The sequence below is a fragment of the Schistocerca gregaria genome, chromosome 3, assembly GCF_023897955.1.
Source record: "Schistocerca gregaria isolate iqSchGreg1 chromosome 3, iqSchGreg1.2, whole genome shotgun sequence".
NCBI lineage: Eukaryota > Metazoa > Arthropoda > Insecta > Orthoptera > Acrididae > Schistocerca > Schistocerca gregaria.
The window spans coordinates 821,922,337-821,949,779 of NC_064922.1; the positions used below are offsets into that span (position 1 = coordinate 821,922,337).

The 27,443-nt window shown below is 45.2% G+C and overlaps 1 protein-coding gene and 1 pseudogene across 1 annotated transcript in view; both read left to right on the top strand.

Annotated features, from left to right (window-relative positions):
- Window positions 1–27,443, top strand: part of LOC126355612 (netrin-1-like) — a 488,826-nt gene that overhangs the window by 284,434 nt on the left and 176,949 nt on the right. The window lies entirely within an intron of this gene.
- LOC126357240 (5S ribosomal RNA) lies at window positions 16,766–16,884 on the top strand (annotated as a pseudogene).

Genomic DNA, 27,443 nt, shown 5'->3' on the forward strand with positions numbered 1-27,443 from the left:
TACTAGATTTACGATCTGATTTTTGAGATACTTTGAGATGCTGTAGAGATAAAGGCCATACGTGAATGCCAACTTCTCCACAGAATTGTTTTCTGAGGCAGATACATTGAAGCTACACTGTGGTGACAAAACTCATGGATACCTCCTAATGTCGTGCCGGACCTCCTTTCTGCCCGGAGTAGCGCAGCAACCCCCCCCCCCCCCCCCCCCCCCCCCTCCCCCCATAGCATGTAGGCCACAAGTCGTTGGAAGTGCCCTGCAGAAGCTGCCGCTATAGCCGTCCGTAATTGCGAAAGTGTTGTCGGTGCACGATTTTGTGCCTATTAAGTCTATTAACTCGCGTCGCCCGCCCATAATCACTTAAGAAGTCTTTTTACATGAATCACCTAAGTCCAAATGAGAGCTCCGCCACGTCAATGCCCTTTTATACCTTGAGCACGCGATAGTACCGTATCTGTACATTCGCAAATCGCTATCCCATGACTTTTGTCACGTGAACGGACGGAGCGCTGTGGCGGTTGTCTGCAGACAGTACTTATCAATACAACGTCGTGTCGTAGGACGTTAAATGTCAGGTGCCTGATAATTTAGTCTAGAGAACTTGTCATTTCGCAAGATACAGTTCCCGACGTACATAATTGACGAGATGGCCTGTTAATAAAGACATCGATCCTACTGATAAAATCTTTTCGCAATATTAGCCGAGTCGTGACGACGCGCTGACGCGACGTTTCGGCGTGTTTCCTACACGTCATCTTCAGGCGAGATGTCGGGTTTGTGGCCAGTTCCTTCATTACAGCAGCTGGACCATAGATTCCGTTGTCCAGGACGTAACGGGGTGTCACTCCCATGTCTCCGGGGCTACGCTATTGACATATCCGTTGGTTGCTCGGCAAAGTAGTCTGTGGTCCGGTGGAACGAGCTGGACACGAACCAACACTGCGCCTGAGGACGACGGCCAGAAGACTCGCCGAAAAATTGCGACAGCACGACTCCACGGGTCGCCTGACAACCCGCGAAGATTTCATCGATGGAATTCACCGAGAAAGCCTACTTTGTCATATCGATCCCATTGCAACAAATAATATCTTGGCTGCGACGTTGTGCGCATCCTGTCTGGTGTTGTGGCCGCTAGAGTCTGTCTCTGGTATTTATGGACAGAGAGTTTTATTGAGTTTGGAGATGATGGGCTGGTGTTCTTGTTATTCCTTCTAAGAGTGTTGTGGTCAAGACGTATAGGCTGGCTTGAAGGCTTAAGACTTTCCGATGATGGCCGATGTTTTCCATCACCTGTTGGAAAGAAACTTCTGAAAATGCTCTCAGGAAGGCGAGGAAGAAGCACTTCACATAGTAGTGCTATAAATGAGGGTGGGCCCGGTATTCCTAGAAACTAGCTGCACACTAAGTAATGGCCGAGCGGTTCTAGGCCCTTCAGCCTGGAATCGCGCGACCGCTACGGTCGCAGGTTTGAATCCTGCCTCGGGCATGGATGTGTGTGATGTCCTTAGGTTAGTTAGGTTTAATTAGTTCTAAGTTCTAGGCGACTGATGACCTCGGATGTTAAGTCCCATAGTGCTCAGAGCCATTTGAACACTAAGTCAGAGCGAAAACGCTCCTTGGGCCCGCAGTGAGGGCTATGGCGCTCTATCCGGCCCCCGTCGAGGTCGCCCAAGCAACTGACCAACATCGTCAACACCCTGCTGCCGGAAGAGGGTCACCACCTCTGGTGTACATAACGTTCTACGTCGTGGCCTCTTACTTATTACACTGATTCTAATGTTAAATCCTGCTTTTCCTTCTTTTATGATTAATGCTCTCTCTTTACGTGTAATTGTGTGATGGTTGCGCTGTTCTTTTAATGTACTATTTTGTAATTGTCGTCTACCTTTCACTTGGCAGTAATGATAATGGAATGGAGAATTAAAATTATAAACAAAGTTATTTTCATCGTTTGATGTCAGACAGAGGAGAGTTGCCGGAGAAGCTGCGTAGACACACCTTATATTACTTATATGCATGTATAATCCTGCCCCCTTATTTAGCACAACACATGTCATGTACATACACAAATTGAAAAAAAAAATCACAACACCAGTAGAAGTTGTGCGGCATAAACGAAAGTTGGTAGGCGTGTTTCTACATCTGAAAGATGACGTCTATTCGTATTTCAAACAAGTCGCATAAGCGTAGCGTTAGTAACGCCACTGTGAAGATGGAAGTAAGGTTTGCTTTAAATATACTCTGTAATGGTAGTAGTGGCTTGGTATTAGTGAAGGATGCATTTAAGGCAACAAGACACCATTATCAACACACCAGAGCTTCAGCGAAGTCGTGTTAGAGGGCTGCAAGAAGTGGGATGTTCCTGTTACGATACTGCAGGAGGACATGGCAGGAACGTAGACGCTTTACGTGATGGCTGGCGGTGGTGTCACGGGAATGGACGGTCGTAAGGAGACCGGGCTCTCGGACGACCACATAGCACTACCGCGGGGGGGGGGGGGGGGGGAGACCATCGTTTTCGGCTTTCGGCTTATGGCTCAGTAATCTGTAATGTCGTAATGCAACTGCAGCAGCGATCTGAGCAACAAACTGTTACAAATCGGCTACTTCAAGGACAGCTCCGATCCAGAACCCTGTAGTGTGCATTCCACTGACCCCAAACCACTGCCATTTGCGACTTCAGTGGCGTCAAGAGAGAGCTCACTGGACGGCAAGGTGGAGGCCTGTTATGTTTTCTGATCAAAGCCGGCTCTGCTTCGGTGTCAATGAGGGCCGTGTGTCGGTCAGAACGAGGCAGGTTGAGGGCCTGCGATCAACCTGTCTACGTGCTAGACGCTCTGGACCTGCACCTGGAGCTATGATCTGGGTGCGGTTTCGTATGACAGGAGCAGCTCTCTCGTGGTTATCTCCCCTAATCTGAACACAAATTTGAACGTCAATCTGGCACGGCCGGTCGGTGTGGCCGGGCGGTTCTAGGCTTTCAGTCTGGCACAGCGCGACCGCTACTGTCCCAGGTTCCAATCCTGCCTTGGGCATGGATGTGTGTGGTGTCCTTAGGTTCCTTGACTCCCGGAAAGCGTTTGACTCGGTGTCCCACTGCAGACTCGTATCTAAGGTACGAGCATATGCTATTGGTTCCCAAATATGTGAGTGGCTCGAAGACTTCTACATCTACAACCATACTCAGCAAGCCACCTGACGGTGTGTGGCGTAGGGTACCTTGAGTACCTCTATCGGTTCTCCCTTCTATTCCAGTCTCGTATTGTTCGGTATGCCTCTGTGTGGGCTCTAATCTCTCTGATTTTATCCTCATGGCCTCTTCGCGAGATATACGTAAGAGAGAGCAATATACTGCTCGACTCATCTGTGAAGGTATGTTCTCGAAACTTTAACAAAAGCCCGTACCGAGCTACTGAGCGTCTCTCCTGCAGAGGTTTCCACTGGAGTTCATCTATCATCTCCGTAACACTTCCACGATTACTAAATGATCCTGTAACGAAGCGCGCTGCTCTCCGTTGGATCTTCTCTCTCTCTTCTATCAATCCTATCTGGTACGGATCCCTCACTCCTGAGCAGTATTCAGACAGTGGGCGAACAAGCGTACTGTAACCGACTTCCTTCGTTTTCGGATTGTATTCCCTTAGGATTCTTCCAAGGAACCTGTCTGGCATCTGCTTTACCGACGATCAACTTTATATGATCATCCCATTTTAAATCACTCGTAATGCCTACTCCCAAATAATTTATGGAATTAACTGCTTTCACTTGCTAACGTGCTATATTGTAGCGAAATGGAAAGGGATCTTTCTTTCTATGTATTCGCAGCGCATTACACTTGTGTAAGTTGAGATTCAATTGCCATTCCCTGCACCATGCGTCAATTCGCTGCAGATCCTCCTGCATTTCAGTACAATATTCCATTGATACATCCTCTCGATATACCACAGCATCATCCGCAAAAAACCTCTGTGAACTTCCGATGTCATCCACAAGGTCATTTATATATACTGTGAATAGCAACGGTCCTACGACAGTCCCCTGCGGCACACCTAAAATCACTCTTACTTCGTAAGAGCTCTCTCCATTGAGAATGACATGCTGCGTTCTATTATCTAGGAGCTCTTCAATCCAATCACACAATTGGTCTGATAGTCCATATACTATTAATTTGTTCATTACACGACTGTGGGGAACTCTATCGAACGCCTTGCGGAAGTCAAGAAACACGGCATCTACCTGGGAACCCGTGTCTATGGTCCTCTGAGTCTCGTGGACGAATAGCGCGAGCTGGGTTTCACACGATCGTCTTTTTCGAAACCCATGCTGATTCCTAAAGAGTAGATTTCTAGTCTCCAGGAAAGTCATTATACTCGAACATTATACGTGTTCTAAAATTCTACATCTGATCGACGTTAGAGATAGGTATATAGTTCTGCACATTTGTTCGACGTCCCTTCTTGAAAACGGGATGACCTGTGCACGTTTCCATTCCTTTGGAACGCTACGCTCTTCTAGAGACCTACGGTACACCGTTGCAAGAAGGGGGGGGGGGCAAGTTCCTTCGCGTACTGTGTGTAAAATCGAACTGGTATCCCATCAGGTCCAGTGGCCTTTCCTCTTTGGAGCGATTTTAATTGTTTCTCTGTCCCTCTGTTGTCTATTTCGATATCTACCATTTTGTCATCTGTGCGACAATCTAGAGAAGGAACTGCATTGCAGTCTTCCTCTGTGAAACAGCTTTGGAAAAAGACATTTAGTATATCGGCCTTTAGTCTGTCATCCTGTGTTTCAGTACCATTTTGGTCACACTGTGTCTGGACATTTTGCTTTGACCCATCTACCGCTGTGACACTTCTTCAGTCATAGAACCTAGTACGTTGTCCTCGATGGTGAGTGTTCATCGGAGGTGAGGGTACCATCTGGAGTACCCCAGGGAAGTGTGGTAAGTCCGCTGTTGTTTTCTATGTACATAAATGATCTTTTGAATAGGGTGCATAGCAATGTGCGGCTGTTTGCTGATGAAGCTGTGGTGTAGGGAAGGTGTCATAGTTGAGTGAAAAAAAATGGCTCTGAGCACTATGGGACTTAACATCTATGGTCATCAGTCCCCTAGAACTTAGAACTACTTAAACCTAACTAACCTAAGGACAACACACAACACCCAGCCATCACGAGGCAGAGAAAATCCCTGACCCCGCCGGGAATCGAACCCGGGAACCCGGGCGCGGGAAGCGCGAACGCTACCGCACGACCACGAGATGAGGGCCATAGTTGAGTGACTGTAGGAGGATACAAGATGACTTGGATAGGATTTTTGATTGGTGTAAAGAATAGCAGCTAACTCCAAATATAGATAAATGTAAATTAATGCAGATGAATAGGAAAAAGAATCCCGTAATGTTTGAATACTCCGTTAGTAGTGTAGCGCTTGACACAGTCACGTCGATTAAATATTTGGGCGTAACATTGCAGAGCGATATGAAGTGGGACAAGCATGTAATGGCAGTTGTGGGGAAGGCGGATAGTCGTCTTCGGTTCATTGGTAGAATTTTGGGAAGATGTGGTTCATCTGTAAAGGAGACCGCTTATAAAACACTAATACGACCTATTCTTGAGTACTGCTCGAGCGTTTGGGATCCCTCTCAGGTCGGATTGAGGGAGGACATAGAAGCAATTCAGAGGCGGGCTGCTAGATTTATTATTGGTAGGTTTGATCATCGCGCGAGTGTTACGGAAATGCTTCAGGAAATCGGGTGGGCTACGGTCGCAGTTTCGAATCCTGCCTCGGGCATCGATGTGTGTAATGTCCTTAGGTTAGTTAGGTTTAAGTAGTTCTAAGTTCTAGGGGACAGATGACCACCGATGTTAAGTGCCATAGTGCTCAGAGCCATTTTTTGAAATCGGGTGGGAGTCTCTGGAGGAAATGAGGCGTCCTTTTCGTGAACTGCTACTGAGGAAATTTAGAGAACCAGCATTTGAGGGTGACTGCAGTACAATTTTATTGCCGCCAACTTATACTTCTCGGAAAGACCACAAAGTTAAGATAAGAGAGATTAGGGCCCTTACAGAGGCATATAGGCAGTCATTTTCCCTCGTTCTGTTTGGGAGTGGAACAGAGACAGAAGGTGCTAGTTGTGGTACGTGGTACCCTCCGCCACGCACCGTATGGTGGATTGCGGAGTGTGTATGTAGATGTAGGTAGGTTTAAGTAGTTCTAAGTTATAGGGGACCGGCGACCTTAGACGATAAGTCCCTTAGTGCTCAGAGCCATTTGAACTAATCTGGCAGTTTAATCTGTTGTGCTCCATTCTAGAACAGCATTAGAGAGGGTGTTTGCCAACTGGATAACGCTCACCCACATACCGCTGTTGTAACGCAACATGCTCTATTGAGTGTCGTTATGTTTCCTTGGCCTACTCGATCACCAAATCTGTCTCCGAGAGGGCACATCTGGGACACCATCGGAAGACAACTCCATCGTCATGCTCAACCAGCATTAGCCGTTCCTGTACTGCAACACTCACGGACCTCCATCGCACTAACTGACGTCCGACGTCGATGCATCACAATGTCTGCGAGTTTGCGAGCTTGCATTAAACATCCTGGCGGTTACACTGGCTTTTAATGTACCGGCATTTCACATTTGCAATGGCTGATCTCGCGCTAACGTTAACTTGTTACCTTGCAATATTAATTAAATATCTTATCTAGACAAATGTATTCCCGAAATTTAATTACAGTAGAACCCCTCTAATCCGACCTTCCCCGGTTAGTCCGACCATGCTGAGGCTCGCAAGCCTGTGCCGACACTCACTGACTGGACGCCTGTCGGGCCACTGCTGCGGTGTCTGTCGCTGTGCATATTGTTATACTGTACGTTATTGTGCAGTTTTATTCCTTTTTTCCGATTAGAAAACGTTGTTGTTTGCTTTATTCCGTGTTCTCTACAGTACTTATTACTGGAGAGTCACGAGGATTTCACACAACGATGCAAAAAACGCTTTTTACATCGCCCTTCAATGAATCGAGCAGAATCCAACTTCAGCTCCAATGTACGTTGTGTGGAAAAAAGGGACACTGCAGCTAAATCTAGAATAACATCTACTAAACAAAAATGTATCACTAACTTTTTTCCAAGTAATTTGTTTTCGTTTTTACTGTAAAAACAATGCATACAGTATAATCATTTCTTAGTTTATACATACAGTAGTTTATTTCTTTATAAAAAATTTCTTTTTTATATACAGTGCTATAATTTTTTGTAGTTTACAGTATATATAATTTATACGTTATTAAGTACAGAACAGTACTGTAACTTGTTTGTTGTTTTTCCTTTTAAAACCAATACATATTATAGTGTGATTTTGATTTGTTTGGGGAAGGAGACCAGACAGCGTGGTCATCGGTCTCATCGGATTAGGGAAGGAAGTCGGCCGTGCCCTTTCAAAGGAACCATTCCAGCATTTGCCTGGAGCGATTTAGGGAAATCACGGAAAACCTAAATCACGATGGCCGGACGCGGGATTGAACCGTCGTCCTCCCGAATGCGAGTCCAGTGTCTAACCACTGCGCCACCTCGCTCGGTATTATAGTGTGTGTAGATGTTTTTTAGTTAATATATTGTTTAACACTATGCAAAAAACATCTTTTTATATTACAGTAGACGTGTTTTAGTTCTTATATCGTTGAATTTTTTGTACTAAATGTCTTTTTATATTTTTTGCAATAAATATTAGATCTTTCGGATAATCCGACCTTTCTTTCGTTCCGACCGTGGTCCCGGTACCGAAGGTGACGGATTAGAGGGGTTCTACTGTACTCTATCTTAATAATTTTTTAATGATGCGATTTTCTCAGTCAGTGTATTCAATTACTTGTACGACACCCCGATCACGGGTATGGCCCATATTTCATTTTATATTAATATTAAAGTGTTGTTTGCCAGGTGCAGGAGAAAAAAAAATTAAATTCCTAATTTTTAATTTGGTTTTCTTGTTTTAAATTGCAGTTGCTGAAGATAGGGGCAAAAGCAAAAATTTTGTAACTGCGCCAGACAAACTAGAACAAGTTGGCGACTTCCGACTGAAACAAATTTGTCTTTTAGTTCTTACTCGAGAATCTCCAGTCCTCCTCACCATTAGTGTACCACACCTCAGCTCTTGTACCTGCTGGTCAAGTTGCCAAGTAATTAATGGACCCCTTGTGGGGTAATATTTCACTAGGGGCAGTTTACAGAACTCCCTTGACTTTGCCTGTTTAGCTGAAACAATTATCTTTAGCTGATTTAATTAGTAACTGCGCTCTTTAGCACGACAAGAACTCTCCGGGACAAGCTCATTTAAATGCACTCACTTCCGTGCGCTTATTGCTGATTGGCTACCTTTGTATGCGTATAGTTCCACATTGGTTGATTTCTTAACCGGAAAATTTGCCTCGATTCGATGTCCCCTACCCCACACTGAGAGGTAATGTTGTTTTCCTCCATTTTCTATTTACAAGATGACCCCAAGTAAAAGTGGCGCGGAAAATATTTCATGACCCTTAAGATAGGCAACCCACCTTACATCATCAATTCTGTGGTGCTGTTGTCGTCGGCTGGGTTGTCTGTCCAAAGGTGCATAAAACAATTTCCGCGCCTGTTTTATTTGGCCCATTGTGTACACTGACCAGCCAGTACATCATGACAACCGACCTACTATTGATATAAAGCTGAACAGACAATAACAGCGTCAACTGGTGACGAATGACCGCTAGTCAGACACACGCCCGGTGCATGTAGTACCAGTGAGCGCGCTATCCGTGTGCAGAATGGGGAAGGTGCACGTTATATCTGAGTTTGATTGAAGGCAGACTCTGGTGACTCGGAGGCTCGGCACGAGCCTTTCGGAAATTGCAGACTTGTTGGGTGTTCCAGGACTGCTGTGGTGAGTGTCTTCAACATGAGGCGAAACCAAGGTGAAAACACTCACAGACTCGTGGGGTTGGGCGACCATCCCTCATTACAGATGTTAGACGTCGTAGACTGGGCTGACTGGTAAAATGGACAGGCGGCGGACTGTGGCGGAACTAACATCAGACTCTAACGCTGGCCGTAGTACAAATGTGTGTCAACACAAAGTGCACCGTAGACTCCAAATAGTGGGCCTCTGCAGCATGTGCCAGTTTTAATACCACATCGGTAACTAAGACCCAAATGAGCATGTGACCACTGGCACTGGACGTTGGTGCAGGGGCACAGCGTCCCATGGTGTGATGAATCCCGATACCTTCTTCATTATGCCGATGGGAGGGAGCGAATCCGTCGTCTTCCAGGGGAACAGCTCCCCGACACCTATACTGCATTACGGAGACAAGCTGACGGCGGCACCAGTACACTTCGGGGAGACACTGACGTGGGCATCAATGGGTCCTGTGACGGCGCTAAGACGGCCAGTGAGTATCGTACACTGGTTTTAGACCACGTACACCCCCTCATTAGGATCATGTTTCCCGAAGGCGGAGGAATTTTCAGTGAGATAATGCCCCTGTCACAAGACCAGGAGTGTGATGGAGTGGTTCGGGAACACTGTGGCGAGTTCCAGTTGATGTGATGGCTCCCCAACTCGCCGGATATGAACCCGATCGGACACAGTTCGGATGTTATTGAATGTGGCGTCAGACTTGTATGTGAGGATGTGATGCCACCTCCCTCTAGCGGTTTATCAAGGCCTCGTTGCTCCAATGCCAGGGCGCGTCGCAGTTGTTGTCCGTGCCGAGGGTGGACGTACGGCAATTAGGTAGGTGGTCGTAATGTTGTGACTGACCAGCGTACAGTGAATTGTAAGGGTCCTGTCGCCATTCTTTCAGCTACAATCGATACTACTTTAGCGCGTGGCGCTTTGCGACATCGCGCACAGCTGGGCCGCAGTATCGAGTGCTGGTCCCGCATCGCCGATGCTGTCGTCCTCCCAAAACACGTCCCGTGCTTTCCCTGAGCGAGGCGCGGCGCGGAGCGCATGCAGATCCCGCCATCCGCCGCTGGAATGCAGAGAGAAGGCCGCTGGGCTGGCGGGCGGATCGCGGATCAAAGGCCGCCATCTCGTCCCCCGGTCCCGTACGTGACGTGACGCCAGTCGCTGACGTTTCGCTGGCGCGCCACCGAACTGTGCACGGCCCGCTCTGGCGCGCTGCCCAATTCCGGAGCCACCGTCATCGCAACAGTTTCCGTATCAACACGTCACCGCCTCGTTTGCCCCCTCCCCCCCCCTCTCTCTCTCTCTCTCTCTCCTCCTCCACCACCGTTACATTCTCGCTGTTCATATCCCCTCGCTTGTCCCGCCATCCCTGTCTGTCATCCCCTCCTTAAAGTTAAAGATTACCTCCGAAACCTAGACGTCGGATTGCAGAGCGCATTGCGCCAGAAAAAACAGCAGCTGAACTCCATGCGCGCAGTCCGAGGTGCTCCTTAGTCCAGCACTGAGTGGGGTGGCGCAAAGAACTCGTACTCCATAACATTCGACTTTTAATTCCTATAATAATAGTCATATTTCTTTGGCCGTTGTGACCCTAATCTAGATCTCTAATGACCTCTAGGCAGTGCTGACATGGAAATTGAACTATTAATTGAAGACATAAAGCCAGCGACGACGACACTGGGCCTTTCTCTGCCAGTTCCGCTGCAGGGAAACCAGAATGTCATCCAGAGAAGCCACGATCCGCCCCCATTTGAGATCCCACTGCAGATGTTTTACGACTACCGATTCTTAATTTTTTTAATTAAATAGTCACTTTTCATCAGTTACCTTACACTTACGGTTTCTGTAATTTTTTGTCATGCTGGAAAGATTTCGTTTTTAGATATGATTGTTTTCTTAACTTTTTATACTGGCTTTTACACGATTGTATGTTTTACTTTGCCAGACAACTTCACTTTATTAGTGTTTGCACTTCTTACGTAGGGTTTAAGTATAGATCTAATTGCACGTATAGTATGTCAGTACATATTTGATTGTCAGAAGCTCGATTTGCCATGTGAAGTAACTTCAATTAATAACTACGCATATGGTCTCGCGGTTCTAGGCGCGCAGTCCGGAACCTTGCGACTGCTACGGTCGCAGGTTCGAGTCCTGCCTCGGGCATGGATGTGTGTGATGTCCTTAGGTTAGTTAGGTTACAGTAGTTCTAAGTTCTAGGGGACTGATGATCACAGCAGTTGAGTCCCATAGTACTCAGAGCCATTTGAACCATTTTTTTAACTACGCATACTGTACTGTAAGCATTACATTTGCGATACTGGTTAATCATATACGCTAGCTATAGTGTCCTCTACTGGCCTCAACTCTCTGTATAAACACCAGACGCATTATGATCATCAGCAGCACTTACTCCGTATCTACATCTTCAGTTTGACGTTGGTACTACATCAGAATAATTAATGGTATGAATTGCTGTTAATCGTGTAAACACTTTCTTCTTGTGTAGCATCAGACCACCTATAGATTTAGCGTCAGGAAACTGAACTTACTTGGTTACACCCTGTCTTTGCTCGTAACACATTGGAAGATCGTAGTAGCCGATACCAATAATACAGTCGTGTAAAAGTATGTGTGATCAAGACAAGCCTGTAAAATAAAGTGTAAATTGAACTCTCACAGTTAGTCCCTCCAACTTCACTTTCTTGCGGTGGCTTTCGCGCAGTGAAACGTTATGCATTACTTCTGTATCCGACAACGACGTTTATGGTGCAGCATAAAGTTTTCAAGTTTTCTTTCCCCTGGTTTTGAGCTTCAACTAATTTTCTACTACACGAATAAGTATATATCAAAACTCACGTGCCATGCACGTTTGTCTCAGCGACACAATCTAAAATCTAAGATGTGTGGAGTATGCATTATGCACGGAAAAAACAGCTGAACTACGACGGTTGCTCAGGAAGTAATGCACTGCATTTTTTTCTTTAACGATTCTTTGTTCAACACAAAAGAATGGGGTTTTATCTACACAACCTATTTTTCCCTGTAACCTCTATTCCATTTTATGGCCTTTCTCCAGAACGAAACAAGGCCGTGTATGCCCTTTCGGTGGCGGAGCCAGTGCTTCACTGCGGGAATCACCTCCTCATCGTCCTCAAAATGTCTTCCACGAATGGTATCCTTTAATGGCCCAAACAATTGGGATTAGGTCAGGTGTGACAGCCGTGGATGGTCCCCCCGGCCGCTGCAAATCGTAGAGCTCTACCGAACCGCTTTCTGATGACCTCGCTCTCCGTGCCCAGCGTCTAACTATACTTCTGTAGACAGCAGATGGTCCGTAGGCTTTGCACAAGCGTTCTGAATATTCCCCACAGGTTCTTTCTCTGCAGTGAGAAATCTAAAGTCGGCACGTTGCTCGTAACGTACATCACCCACAGACGCCATTTTGAAACTGTCCTGCAGCTACACCATCTGTCGGAAGTGGCGGAAACTTGGCGCGCGCTCTCTTTCACAGACTTCAAATAATACATACGTAACGTTTCGCATTCGTAGCATTTTTTTCGGCTGAGAAAAAAATGCGGCCCATTACTTTCTGAGAAACTTTCCTATCTAAAACCGAAACAACAATTGCCAAAAAAACCGAGAAATAATCTGAAATGAAGGCACCTTTTCAATCAGACGGTTGTTCTCGTACCGATTACATAATCCGTAAATGTTGTATTTCAAACTGTGTCCGTTGATGAGAGCTATATCAGACCTACATTTGGTATTAATTCATATTTTTTAAACGATACGTGCACCTAATGTTCCCTATTATTAGGTAAAGACATCCATTCCGAGGAATAATGGAAATCCAGATAAGTGCAGGTACCGTTATAACCGTTATTTCGTGACCAATTTTGCACGATGACTGTCGAAAGGAAAATTGACAAAAAAAAGGAAAAAAATAAGAAATAGTGGGATTCAGAGTATATAAACTGAGTCTGTCACAATTGTAGATTGCAAATTACCTAAGAACGGTCGCCAGCTCTCCGTGTGAGCAAAAATTACTCTATTATTAATTGTCTGTAAACTGTAATTGCGAACTAATCATGAGAACACAACCAAAGAGACTGACTCGAGCTTAGACTTAAAAATTGGGACAAGTTTTAACCTTTTTCAGTAGTCTCTGCTCAGATACAAAGAAAATCGGAGTCCACTGACTAATTAGAAATTTCTTCCAGTTCACACTCCAGGTAACACAATACTGTTCCGCACAGAAAACCACGTCTGCGTTCTTTAGATGCAGTTTACTTGTAATTAGTCATACTGCACTCACTGGAAGAGAGCAAAATTTGTCACCGTTCATTACATCGTAACTTTGTCCACTTCCGAAACCAGTTATCACACACTTCAGTAATCTCAGTATATTACTAACTTTTCCATGCATACATTGCTGTAGTTTTCACGCCACATTCCTATGTGAAAAAATTACGGCTGCAGCAATGATTCTTGTTCTCTCGTTCCACATTACAGTAAACTGAATACACATATTTACTGTATGAAATAATGAGCAAACCTTACAATTCAATTTATTACAGTTTCGAATTGTATTACATTTCCCTAATTAGGCTTTTTTTATAAAAATGTGATCTTCCCTAAAATGCCAGTTGGAGTTCAGAGATCGCATAAAAAGTATCTATGTTATACTGATTGCCGTATTGACTGTTTCTTGGCCCTAGAGAGGACTGTTGTTCCATTCCCTTTTTCAGTAAAAGTGAAATACGCGATACCAAGAGCATTTAAATAAAAGAATGAAAACTCAAGCTACGTCTACATGACTATCCTTCAATGCACAGTCCAGTGCTATGATGAATGTTCATAGGACCACATTGACTATTTCTCGGCCGGTCTACTTTTAAAAAAACGGACTCATAAACCTCATCGTGCGAGTTCAAATTTCTCTTATTTTATTACGATGGTCGTATGTAGGTCGGTGTCAATAAAAATTTTTTCGCGTTCAGAGGAGAAAGTCGGTAATTCAAATTTCGTGAAAAGATTTCACCCCCATGGAAGAATGCATATGCTGTACCAAGGCGTGTATCATGTCGGTGACACTCATCCCCTTTTTTGCAATAAAACAAAACAGGCTGCCCTTCTCTGAACAATATCGGCGTCTTCCGTCAATGCTAAGGATCCTATACCGCACAACAATGCTCTAGCAGAGAAAAGACAAGCGTAATTGTAAGTATTTTCTACGGCTAGATTTGTTGTATCTTCTAAGTGCTCGTCTTCCCCATTAGATTTTCTATCTCTTGGTTTCAGTTTAAGTTCTTCCTAATTGTATTACTTAGGTATGTACTTGAACTGACAACTTTTAAATTTGTGTATCTTCCCATGTAACAGATGCTTAACGGTTTCCTTTTATTACTTAGAACACCCATACACTTTTTATTATTTAGTGTAAAATGCTACGTTTCACAGCATGCAAATACCTTGTCTATATCGTTTTGTAATTGGTTTTGATTTTGCTATTACTTTTTACAACAGTAAACTATGGCCTGATGTGGACGCAATATGAAAAGGGCTGCTCACATCGTCTAAGAAATCGTTTACACGTAGTCGGTGAACAGCAGAGGGCCCATGACACTTCCCTGAGGAACCACAGATATGACATCCGTTCCACTCGATGGTTTCCTGCCAGTTACTAGGAACTGTGACCTATGTGAAGGGAAACAGTTTTTGATGTTGTTGAGCAGCAGTCAAACAATTTTTAAATGAACACACCGCCATTTGACTGTACTGTTGTTTATTTAAATACCACCCAGGTTTTGGCCTTTAATGCCATGGGATTTCTCTATCATTAAGACCCTAGGATGTGTGTTCATCTTTCATATACACCTAAGTAAACATGTTTCTGCTAAATATGACGTGCTCCCACTATTATTTATTGGTATTTTTACAAGATGGCGATTTACATCTGGCATTTCATGGGGGGCAAATAATTTTCTTAATTTATGGGCAATTTTGAGCTTGAGGTCCTGCATTGTGTGTTAATGATATGGCATAAAAGGCCGAAAATAACATAGGGGGTCGCATCGTGGGGCGTAATTAAATGAACAAGAATACGGTCAAATGGTGGTGTGTTCATATACACACCTGGAAATGGAAAAAAGAACACATTGACACCGGTGTGTCAGACCCACCATACTTGCTCCGGACACTGAGAGAGGGCTGTACAAGCAATGATCACACGCACGGCACAGCGGACACACCAGGAACCGCGGTGTTGGCCGTCGAATGGCGCTAGCTGCGCAGCATTTGTGCACCGCCGCCGTCAGTGTCAGCCAGTTTGCCGTGGCATACGGAGCGCCATCGCAGTCTTTAACACTGGTAGCATGCCGCGACAGCGTGGACGTGAACCGTATGTGCAGTTGACGGACTTTGAGCGAGGGCGTATAGTGGGCATGCGGGAGGCCGGGTGGACGTACCGCCGAATTGCTCAACACGTGGGGCGGGAGGTCTCCACAGTACATCGATGTTGTCGGCGGAAGGTGCACGTGCCCGTCGACCTGGGACCGGACCGCAGCGACAAACGGATGCACGCCAAGACCGTAGGATCCTACGCAGTGCCTTAGGGGACCGCACCGCCACTTCCCAGCAAATTAGGGACACTGTTGCTCCTGGGGTATCGGCGAGGACCATTCGCAACCGTCTCCATGAAGCTGGGCTACGGTCCCGCACACCGTTAGGCCGTCTTCCGCTCACGCCCCAACATCGTGCAGCCCGCCTCCAGTGGTGTCGCGACAGGCGTGAATGGAGGGACGAATGGAGACGTGTCGTCTTCAGCGATGAGAGTCGCTTCTGCCTTGGTGCTAATGATGGTCGTATGCGTGTTTGGCGCCGTGCAGGTGAGCGCCACCATCAGGACCGCATACGACCGAGGCACACAGAGCCAACACCCGGCATCATGGTGTGGGGAGCGATCTCCTACACTGGCCGTACACCTCTGGTGATCGTCGAGAGGACACTGAATAGTGCACGCTACATCCAAACCGTCATCGAACCCATCGTTCTACCATTCCTAGACCGGCAAGGGAACTTGCTGTTCCAACAGGACAATGCACGTCCGCATGTATCCCGTGCCACCCAACGTGCTCTAGAAGGTGTAAGTCTACTACCCTGGCCATCAAGATCTCCGGATCTGTCCCCCATTGAGCATGTTTGGGACTGGATGAAGCGTCGTCTCACGCGGTCTGCACGTCCAGCACGAACGCTGGTCCAAATGAGGCGCCAGGTGGACATGGCATGGCAAGCCGTTCCACAGGACTACATCCAGCATCTCTACGATCGTCTCCATGGGAGAATAGCAGCCTGCATTGCTGCGAAAGGTGGATATACACTGTACTAGTGCCGACATTGTGCATGTTCTGTTGCCTGTGTCTATGTGCCTGTGGTTCTGTCAGTGTGATCATGTGATGTATCTGACCCCAGGAATGTGTCAATAAAGTTTCCCCTTCCTGGGACAATGAATTCACGGTGTTCTTATTTCAATTTCCAGGAGTGTATATAATGACAGGAAATCACGAGTCAGTGTTGTGTAGACACGCAATTTGATGAGAGGCCGCTTTTGAGGTACGGTATCAAAACCCTTCTTCGAAAGCAACCTAATTGGTGTACTCTTCAGACCAGAAGACTTGCCTTTAGTAAATGATTTGAGTTGCATCACTACCCCGAGGATATCTATTCGTAAGTTAATTATGTTGGCAGCAGTTGTTCATTCGAATCCTGGAGTATTTATTTGGTATCAGATAAAGGAATTGCGGTATAACTCGGCCTACGGCCTTGCCACAGTGGTAACACAGGTTTTCGTCAGATCATCTAAGTTAAGCGCTGTCGGACTTGGCTAGCACTTGGATGGGTGACCGTCCGGGTCAGTCGAGTGCTGTTGGGTTGTGGGTTGCACTGAGCCCCGCTAAGGCCAACTGACGAGTTACTTGATTGTGATGTAGCGGCACCAGTCACGAAAACTGACAACAAGCGTGGGAGCGGTGTGCTGACGACACGCCCTCCGTACCCGCATCCGGTGGCGCCTAAGGAGTGAGGAAGACACGGCGGCCGGTCGGTGCTTTGGGCCTTCAAGGTATATTCGGACGGTGTTTGCTTATTATGTTTAGTAACTTCGCTTTAATGGCAACTGTCGTCGGTAACGTTACCACCACTATCACGCAGTGAAGGCCTCGATTGGATTTTGCCGCCGGTGAACGTCTCGTACGACCAGAACCTAAGAGCATTTAAGCGAAAGTTGAAAACGCCGACACCACGAGCATTTCCGTCAGAAAAGACGTCATCGACGGGACGCGAAACGCTGATCTGACAGGTGAACCGGTACGAAATCAGCGTTATTTTTGTGTAAATGAAACACTAATTTTGAATTGAAAAGTAAAAACATTTTATTCAAAGTACTGACCATTGCTTTCTATACATTTTGACAACCTTTCTGGCAATTTGTGGACACCACGCCAATAGAGATTTTCGTCTTTTGAAGCAAAAACAATCAGGCACCCAATTTTCGACTTCTTCGTAGGGTTCGAAGTGTTCCTCAGCCAATGCGTGTTCCATTGATGAAAACAAATGGTAGTCGGAAGGGGCCAAGTCTGGTGAATACGGCGGGTGGGGTAACAGCTCCCAACCAAGTGTTTTGATTGTATCCTGAACCAGTTTTGCTTTGTGTGCAGGTGCATTGTCGTATAAAAAAATTACTTTGCCATGTCTTCTGGCCCATTCTGGTCTTTTTTCGATCAATGCATAGTTCAAATCGATCACTTGTTGTCTGTAGCGATTAGTATTCACAGTTTCGCCGGGTTTTAGAAGCTCATGACACAGCACAGCTTTCTGATCCCACCAAACACAGAGCATTGTCTTCTTGCCGAATCGATCTGGTTTTGCAGTCGATGTTGATGGCTGTCCCGTGTTAACCCACGATTTTTCCCGTTTAGGTTTCTTAAAATACATCCATTTTTCATTGAAACTAACAATTCGATGTAAAACTGATTTTCTTTCATGTCTTTGAAGCAAAATTTGACAAATGGTTTTTCGGTGTTCCATCTGTCTTTCGTTCAATTCATGTGGCACCCATTTTCCACACTTTTGGATCTTTCTCATAGCTTTCAAATAGTGAGAAATTGTTTGTTTGCAACATTTATCATTGATGCCATTTGATTCTGACTCAAAGTATCATCTTCATCCAATATTGTTTGCAATTCGGCGTCTTCGAAGTTTTTTGGTGGTCTTCCACGTTCTTCATTTCTTACATCAAAATTATTATTTCCGAACCGTTGAAACCATCTTTTGCATGTTGCTTCTGATAGAGCATGATCACCATATGCCTCGACAAGCATTCGATGCGACTCTGCAGCACTTCTTTTTTTTTTTTTTTTTTTTTTTTCAAATGAAAACAAAATATTAATGCTTTCCGTAAATCATCACTTTCTGGTGCAAAATCCGTCGTTGTTAACACGATGAAAACATATGATGATGTCCGTTCCATGACTCGATGTATACTAAATATCTTTGACAGATGTCATAGCAACCAAACAAACAAAAAATTAACGCTCGTTCACAACAAATGTTCCCTATCGAACATTTGTACCTTAACGCTCATTTCATACCGGTACACCTGGTACCTTCGGACGGGTAAGATCGTACGCGGCGTCTCTTGCTAGGAGGGAGTGAGTGCCTCCGTCGTTGTCGTAGACCAATAGCGGCCAGCTGTCAACAGGCTCAGCCAAGCGGTCGTCGTGGTTTCCGGCGGTCCCCGACAGCCGCTGTCACCGGCGTCGCGCGCTCAACGCCGGCCTCGCCGCCGCCCCAGAGGTCGCCCGGCCGCTTTCTACGGCGACGCCGTGAATGAAGTCCGGCTTTCCACGGCCGCGGGCAGAGGCGCGCAACAACAACGGCGCCGGGCCTGTCCGTCTCGGGGGTCGTACGCGGTACATCCATTAGGAGACGGGCGGCGGAACTGCTCCATCACTCTTATCGCTAACACGCTCATCTCGACCGGTTCCTTGTGTTCTACTTAGACACAGCTGACGCAACTCATTCAAACGGCTCTTTGTTCCTGGAGGTGCTGACTGCTGCCCCGTGTTTACCATCCGCTGCCAGTTCGTGTCTTGTAGGGAGGGGGGCGGAACGGAGTCATTAATTTTTCTCATTATTAATAAAATTTTCTCGGGCTTCCCGCCGCGGCAAGTGGTTAAAATCCCACGAGCTTTCGACCGAGCTCTCCTCGGTCATTGTTAAGTGGTAGGACAGACTGCTGTGTCGCCGTGGCCGCGTCGTTATACAGGGTGTTACAAAAAGGTACGGCCAAACTTTCAGGAAACATTCCTCACACACAAACAAATATAAGATGTTATGCGGACATGTGTTCGGAAACGCTTAATTTCCATGTTAAAGCTCATTTTAGTTTCGTCAGTATGTACTGTACTTCCTCGCTTCACAGCCAGTTGGCCCAATTGAAGGAAGGTAATATTGACTTCGGTGCTTGTGCTGACATGCCACTCATTGCTCTATAGTACTAGCATCAAGCACATCAGTACGTAGCATCAACAGGTTAGTGTTCATCACGAACGTGGTTTTGCAGTCAGTGCAATGTTTACAAATGCGGAGTTGGCAGATGCCCATTTTATGTATGGATTAGCACGGGGCAATAGCCGTGGCGCGGTACGTTTTATCGAGATAATTTCCAGAACGAAGGTGTCCCGACAGGAAGACGTTCGAAGCAATTGATGGGAGTCTTAGGGAGCACGGAACATTCCAGCCTACGACTCGCGACTGGGGAAGACCTAGAACGACGAGGAGACCTGCAATGGATGAGGCAATTCTTCGTGCACTTGACGATAACCATAATGTCACGTCAGAGAAGTTGCTGCTGTACCAGGTAACGTTGACCACGTCACTGTATGGAGAGCGCTACGGGAGAACCAGTTGTCTCCGTACCATGTACAGCGTGTGCAAGCACTATCAGCAGCTGATTGGTCTCCACGGGTACACTTCTGCGAATGGTTCATCCAACAATGTGTCAATCCTCATTTCAGTGCAAGTGTTCTCTTTACGGATGAGGCTTCATTCCAACGTGATCGAATTGTAAATTTTCATAATCAGCATGTGTGGGCTGAAGAGAATCCGCACGCAATTGTGCAATCAGGTCATCAACACAGATTTTTTGTGAATGTTTGGGCAGGCATTGTTGATGTCATGATTGGACCCCACCTACGCGCACTGGAGCACGTTATCATGATTTCATACGGAAACTCTACCTCTGCTGCTAGAACATGTGCCTTTACAAGTACGACACAACATGTGGTTCATGCACGATGGAGCTCCTGCACATTTCAGTCGAAATGTTCGTACGCTTCTCAACAACCGATTCGGTGACCGATGGATTGGTAGAGGCGGACCAATTCCATGGCCTCCACGCTCTCCTGACCTCAACCCTCTTGACTTTCATTTATGGGGGCATTTGAAAGCTCTTGTCTACGCAACCCCGGTACCAAATGCAGAGACTCTCGTCCTCGTATTGTGGACGGCTGTGATACAATACGCCATTCTCCAGGGCTGCATCAGCGCATCAGGGATTCCATGCGACGGAGGGTGGATGCATGTATCCTCGATAACGGAGGACATTTTGAGCATTTCCCGTTATAAAGTGTTTGAAATCACGCTGGTACGTTCTGTTGCCGTGTGTTTCCATTCCATGATTAATGTGATTTGAAGAGAAGTAATAAAACGAGCTCTAACACGAAAAGTAAGCGTTTCCGGACACATGTCCACATATCATATTTTCTTTCTTTGTGTGTGAGGAATGTTTCCTGAACGTTTGGCCGTACCTTTTTGTAACACCCTGTATAGCCGCACTGCTGGCTGTGACGTCAGTGGTGCTCTCTTCTTCGCCATATATGATAATGTTTTGATTTCGCGTCCGTCGCGCCCGTTTCAACATCGCGATAGCCGGGTCCCAGGCTGTGCTTAGCAGCAAACCTCTGTCCTGGCTGATGGTGATTTCAGAGGTTCTTATTTCAATAGTTTCTTTTATGACTTTATCCCAAAATCCCTTCGTCTTCATAGCGACAGATGTTTCGTCGAATAGAATTCGGTGTCAGTTTTCTAAGGCGTGTTCTGCCATGGCTGATTTTTATGGACACCTTAAGAGTAAGCACCTCTCGTGTTCCGTCCGGCGTTGCTCCACCGTTCGTACTGTTTGGTCGACGTAGTGAGACCCACACTGACATGGCGTCTTGTACACTCCAGACGTTCTAAGCCCTAGATCGTCCTTCACAGGCCTCATGAACTTAAGAATTTTTGCTGTGCGCCCGAACACCAATGAAATGTTATATCTCTTCAGCACTACGTCGTCAGGCCATGAGCGGCCTAGCGGGACCATCCGACCGCCGTGTCATCCTCATAGAGGATGCAGATAGGAGGGGCGTGGGGTCAGCACACCGCTCTCTGGGTCGTTACGATGGCCGCTACTATTCGGCCGAGTAGCCTCCCCCCCCCCCCCCCCCAATTGGCATAATTGGCATCACGAGGTTAGCGAACCCCGAAAAATGGCAACAGCGCATGGCAGCCTGGATGGTTACCCATCCAAGTGCCGACCACACCCGACAGCCCTTAACTTCGGTGATATCACGGGAACCGGTGTATCCACTGCGGCAAGGCCGTTATCTTCCTGACACTGTACCACAGAAAGGCAAAAAGACAAGTTTCTTGCTTTCTTCTTCGGTGGTGTTCTCTTCTCTGTTGGTGTGTTTTTGTTACGTGTCACGCCAGATATAGTTTGACACCTGTCTGTGGCTGTACCCGTTTTCCCGGAAGACTTTTCGGCGGTGGCTCAGTTCTAGTGGCAGACTTTCTGCGTCTGAGACGAATTTATCACAATGGACGAGGGTATTCAGGACGCCACGTTTTCGTTTTTCTCATTACTGTCTGTATAGCAGTGGGAATGAAATGCGTGCATTCCCTCAGGGAGGCTCTCAGTTCAAAATCAGTATCAGCGAACATTAACAAGCAGTGATCCCCCAGCAATGGGATCGACTTTCTGAAACCGAATGTACGGTAAGGTTAGTAAACATCCCATGTATCACACCCTTCAGCCATTCGCCCTGGTGGGCCTCCCTGTGCAAGTAATTGAGGAAAACAGTTTCAAAATTTTGCGTGATGCTTAACAGCGTTAAATAGGTGGTGTTACATAAACGGTTTGCGTGGTGTAATTAGTAGGATAATAGTTACACATGCAGGACGTTGAGGGGTTCGAATTTTGTGAGGTGCAGTAGATTTTTATATTATTCTAACTTTATCAAAATGACTTAGATCAATATTTTTATTCTGTTTTCGGTGTAAGTCTAATTTTTTGCTTCCATTCCTTTGCCAAATTATTTTAATCACCGTATAAACTATTTCATTTGTTTCATTTTTTCTTTATATCATTCTTTTTCCAATCGGAATTTTTGCAAACGTGAATTTAAATATATTTGTCTGTTACAGTATTCAGTTATTTGAAAAGTCCGCTCTATCAGTTAAAAAAAGTAGACGAAATAATATTGTGAAAAGGAAACTTGCCACTCACCATATAGCGGAGATTATGAGTCGCAACAGGCAGACTATCACAAAAATAGCTTTCGGCCAGAAGGACTTCGTCATAATTAGACGGCAAACACACACATGCGTTCACGCAAACGCAACTCACACTCACTCACTCACACAACTCACACATACTGCAGTCTCAGGCAACTGAGTCCACACTGGCAAACTAAAATAAACACTCAATGAGCAGACGAGGTGATCGTACCAAAATGAGCTAACAGAACAACCTGAACAAAGTGAGAGCGAGACGCTATTGTCTCTGTTATAGATTAATACAAACAAACGAATTATAATCTAGAGCATTCTTAATCCTTTACCCTCTTAGGATTATATTGTATTCTTTTTATAACTATTAGTATTTAAACTTAAATATTTGAATTAAACTAATTAAAGTTTATTTTTTATTAAAATTACAGCTTAAGGCTGTCAAAGCGGGCTACGCCATTCACCCAACTGTGTCATTCACCGATGAGGCGTATCTTAAACGCCTGACGGTTCTTTTTAACAGTCTCCATTAGCGCTCTTTGGACAATGATCATCCATATGAGATTCTGTTACATCTGACCTGCGATCATTTTCCGCCATCTTTTATACTGGAACGTTTTGTAATCGCGTAACATACACATCTTCTCGCCGCAAGCCAGCTTTCGGTGTGTGGCGGAGGGTACTTCGTCTACTAGTGTCACTTCGCCTTTTTTCCTTTCCCAGTCCCATATGATCAGTTACTGGTAAGTATCCGTGTCGGCCCCAATCTCTCTAATTTTGTCTTGATGGTTTTTTCGCAAGATATATGAAGTGCGACAATAAAGTAATGAGACTGATTTTCTTTGCAAGATGTGGCAACCCTGCAGGCTACCGTAAGCACAATATCTTTGACCTCGGTCTATAAGCTGCTTCTAGTCCATCTTTGACCTCGGTCTATAAGCTGCTTCTAGTCCAAGCGGCACATCGATGCAACTGCTCAGTCGTAAGTTGTGATGTAATAAGTTAACATATCCAGAATGAGATTTTCACTCTGCAGCGGAGTGTGCGCTGATCTGAAACTTCCTGGCAGATTAAAACTGTGTGCCGCACCGAGAATCGAACTCGAGACCTTTGCCTTTCGCGGGCAAACCCGGACAGCTTCTGTAAAGTTTGGAAAGTAGGATACGAGATACTGGCAGAAGTGAAGCTGTGAGGACGGGGCGCGGGTCGTGCTTGGGTAGCTCAGTTAGTAGAGCACTTGCCAGCGAAAGGCAAAGGTCTCGAGTTCGAGTCTCGGTCAAGCACACAGTTTTAATCTGCCAGGAAGTTTCAAGTTAACATATGTTTGTCTCTCTCGTCACGGAAATGGAATCGCATAATACTGAGCAACGGTATGCCATTTCTTTTTGCGTTAAATTGGGTGAAAACGCTACGACAACTTACGGTAAGCTTCAGAAGGCTTTTGGAGTGGAGCTTATGTCAAAGCTCAAGTTTTTCATTGGCATAAAATGTTTAGTGAAGGCAGAACGAATGTTGAAGATCAAGACCGCACTGGACTACCATCAACCTCATGGACGAATCTCAACTTGACCAGGGTCCGTGAACTCGTTCTATCTGATAGATTATCCGTGAAAATGATTGCAGAAGAACTTAACATCAATCGAGAAACGGTTCGTGTAATAATAACTGAAGATCTTGGTATGAGAAAGATTTGTGCAAAAATGGTCCCGAAAAATCTCACACTGCATAAGCGAGAACCACGGAAAAATTTGGCTGCCGATCTGTTAGAGTAAACGAAAATCAATCCAGAATTGTTGTGCCGTGTAATCACTGGTGATGAAAGTTGTTTTTTTCAGTACGATCCAGAAACAAAACGCTAAAGTTCGCAATGGTTAACCAATATTACTACAAAGAAACTTACGAAAGACTTCGTAAAAGTTCTTCGTGTCCGTGTCAACATTGCTGATAATTGGATTCTGCATCACGATAATGCGCCATCCCATACTGCTCTGTCAGTGCAGCAATTTTTAACCTCAAAACAAATTTCAGTACTACCACAGCCACCTTATTCACCAGATATCATTCCTTGCGACTTTTTTCTATTTCCAAGAGTCAAAACGGCGGTCAAGGCACATCATTTTCAAACAACCTAAGATGTCCAAAAAGCTGTGACGAGGTTCTTGGAGGATATTACAAAAGAAGAATTCCAGAAATATTACCATCAATGGCACAAGCGCCGGAAAAAGTGTGTGCAATCACAAGGGAACTACTTTGAAGGAGACAACACTAAACTTGACTAAAACCGTAAGCAACATTTTTTTCACATCAGTCTCATCACTTTGTCGCACCTCGTACATAGGAGAAAGCCATATATTGATTGCCCCCCCCCCCCCCCTCAGTGTCAGTTAAGACCTGAACTGAAGCACCGAAACTGGTAACCTTACAATAAATAACTTCCTAAGTACGGCTGTAGGTATCCCATTTTATCACATAAATTACGACAATGTTGCGTGAGCATTCCAAATCCTTCCACAGTGCTAAATAATAAGTATGTTCGTTCAGAATCCCGCAATTACGCGTGTCGTGCCCGAACATAGGGAGAGATCTCTCAAACACATTAAGACACAATAAGTCCGATGAAGTCTCGGTTACCTGAAATTTCGCTTCAGCTGTTGTGGTCTCTCGAGCGACGTGTTATGTAACCAAAAGAAATTAAGTGTCCGGACACTCCAATGTAATGCGGAGCTGAGTGCTTATAGTATGGGAGTCTGATCTGCCAGTATAAAACAGGGCGGTGTGTATCGTTTTGTCAGTAGAGAAGCAGTGACAGCAGAATGGGTGGGTCAGCAGAGCTCACTGGCTCCGATATATCGATAGTCAAAGAAATTATTATCTTCCTGCAATAACTTATCGATTTTTCTACGAAAAAATATCGACGTACAAGCAAAAAAAAGAAGAAAAAAGAAAAAAAGATGGACAGTGTTGCATGTACTGCCAATTTTAGAGCTGTAGGCCTATATTTAAATATTGATTTGTTATTAGATATTCTTTACATCGCCAATCTGTCAGCGTGCTTACCCTTTTACAGCAAGAACTGAAAAGAAAACGATGCTTTGCGATAACCACTTCGTTACCAATGGTAACCACTTCGTTACCAATGGTAACTGCATGTAAGTGGCACAATAAAAGTTGTCTGATGGTCCATCGTTCGATCTCGTCACATATCAAATTTGTCTGGAACACTTTACGTCGACTTATCTGTTTTGTTTCATTTCTGCAAACGCTGGTGACCTAGCCGTTGTAGCGACAAAATTGCGAGGTCTTGTTAGACGTTGTTGTTTCCCTTGGTAAAACCGAGCGCCGATTACGCCAGAATTTCCCCTCACACGTCTCCGCCCACTGCAAAGACCAAATATTGTCATTTAGATTTATGTTCATCAGTTTCAGGAACTGTTTGTGAAGAATGCCGATGTGAAGAAATAGCACACTAGTTGAGCTAAAACTAGTTCTTTAACGAAACTTGAGTACTATTTCTGCACACGGGATATCTCGTTATTTCATTCACACTGCCACCCGCCAGTGCAATCGGACTTATTCTTCGTTCCATCCATACTTGCTTCATGCAGTCACAAAGAAAGACAGGGCCTCATGAAAGCTCAAAGAGTAGTAAAATTCCTTCACACAGTGAAAGTAAAATTATGTTCTGCTACAATTTCAGAAGAAAAATTTCAAATATTTATCGAAAATAGCGAAAGAATAAAATATAAAATAAAATTATCGCCACTCGATATTACCATTTTGATATCGATATATTGGAATAAGAATAGAGCCGATATACAGGGTGTTCGAGAAAGAACATAAGCATTTCGAATGCATGTATTTATTAAACTGTAAGACATACGAATATGAAACTTTATACACACGTTTACGGACCTCTCAAGTTCAGATTACAGATGTTCAATATATCCTCCATCAGCGACACTCAAATTATTCCCATACTCTGGCAAGCATGTCCTTCGTCACTGATGTTATGGCAGTACAGATCCGGTTCTTCAGCTCTTCCAGGTTCTGTGGGAGTGGTGGTACATAAACGTTGTTTTTAACGAAACTTCCCCATGGAAGCGTCCTGGGACCTCTGCTGTTCCTGATCTATATAAATGACCTGGGTGACAATCTGAGCAGTTCTCTTAGGTTGTTCGCAGATGATGCTGTAATTTACCGTCTAGTAAGATCATCCGAAGACCAGTATCAGTTGCAAATCGATTTAGAAGAGATTGCTGTATGGTGTGGCAGGTGGCAGTTGACGCTAAATAACGAAAAGTGTGACGTGATCCACATGAGTTCCAAAAGACATCCGTTGGAATTCGATTACTCGATAAATAGTACATTTCTCAAGGCTGTCAATTCAACTAAGTACCTGGGTGTTAAAATTACGAACAACTTCAGTTGGAAAGACCACACAGATAATATTGTGGGGAAGGCGAGCCAAAGGTTGCGTTGCATTGGCGGGACACTTAGAAGATCCAACAAGTCCACTAAAGAGACAGATTACACTACACTCGTTCGTCCTCTGTTAGAATATTGCTGCGAGGTGTGGGATCCTTACCAGGTGGGATTGACGGACGACATCGAAAAATGCAAAAAATGGCAGCTTGTTTTGTATTATCACGTAATAGGGGAGAGAGTGGGCAGATATGATACGCGAATTGGGATGGAAGTCATTACAGCAAAGACGTTTTTCGTCGTGGCGAGATCTTTTAATGAAATTTCAGTCACCAACTTTCTCTTGCGAATGCGAAAATATTTTGTTGAGCCCAACCTACATAGGTAGGAATGATCATCAAGATAAAATACGAGAAATCAGAGCTCTAACAGAAAGGTTTAGGTGTTCGTTTTTCCCGC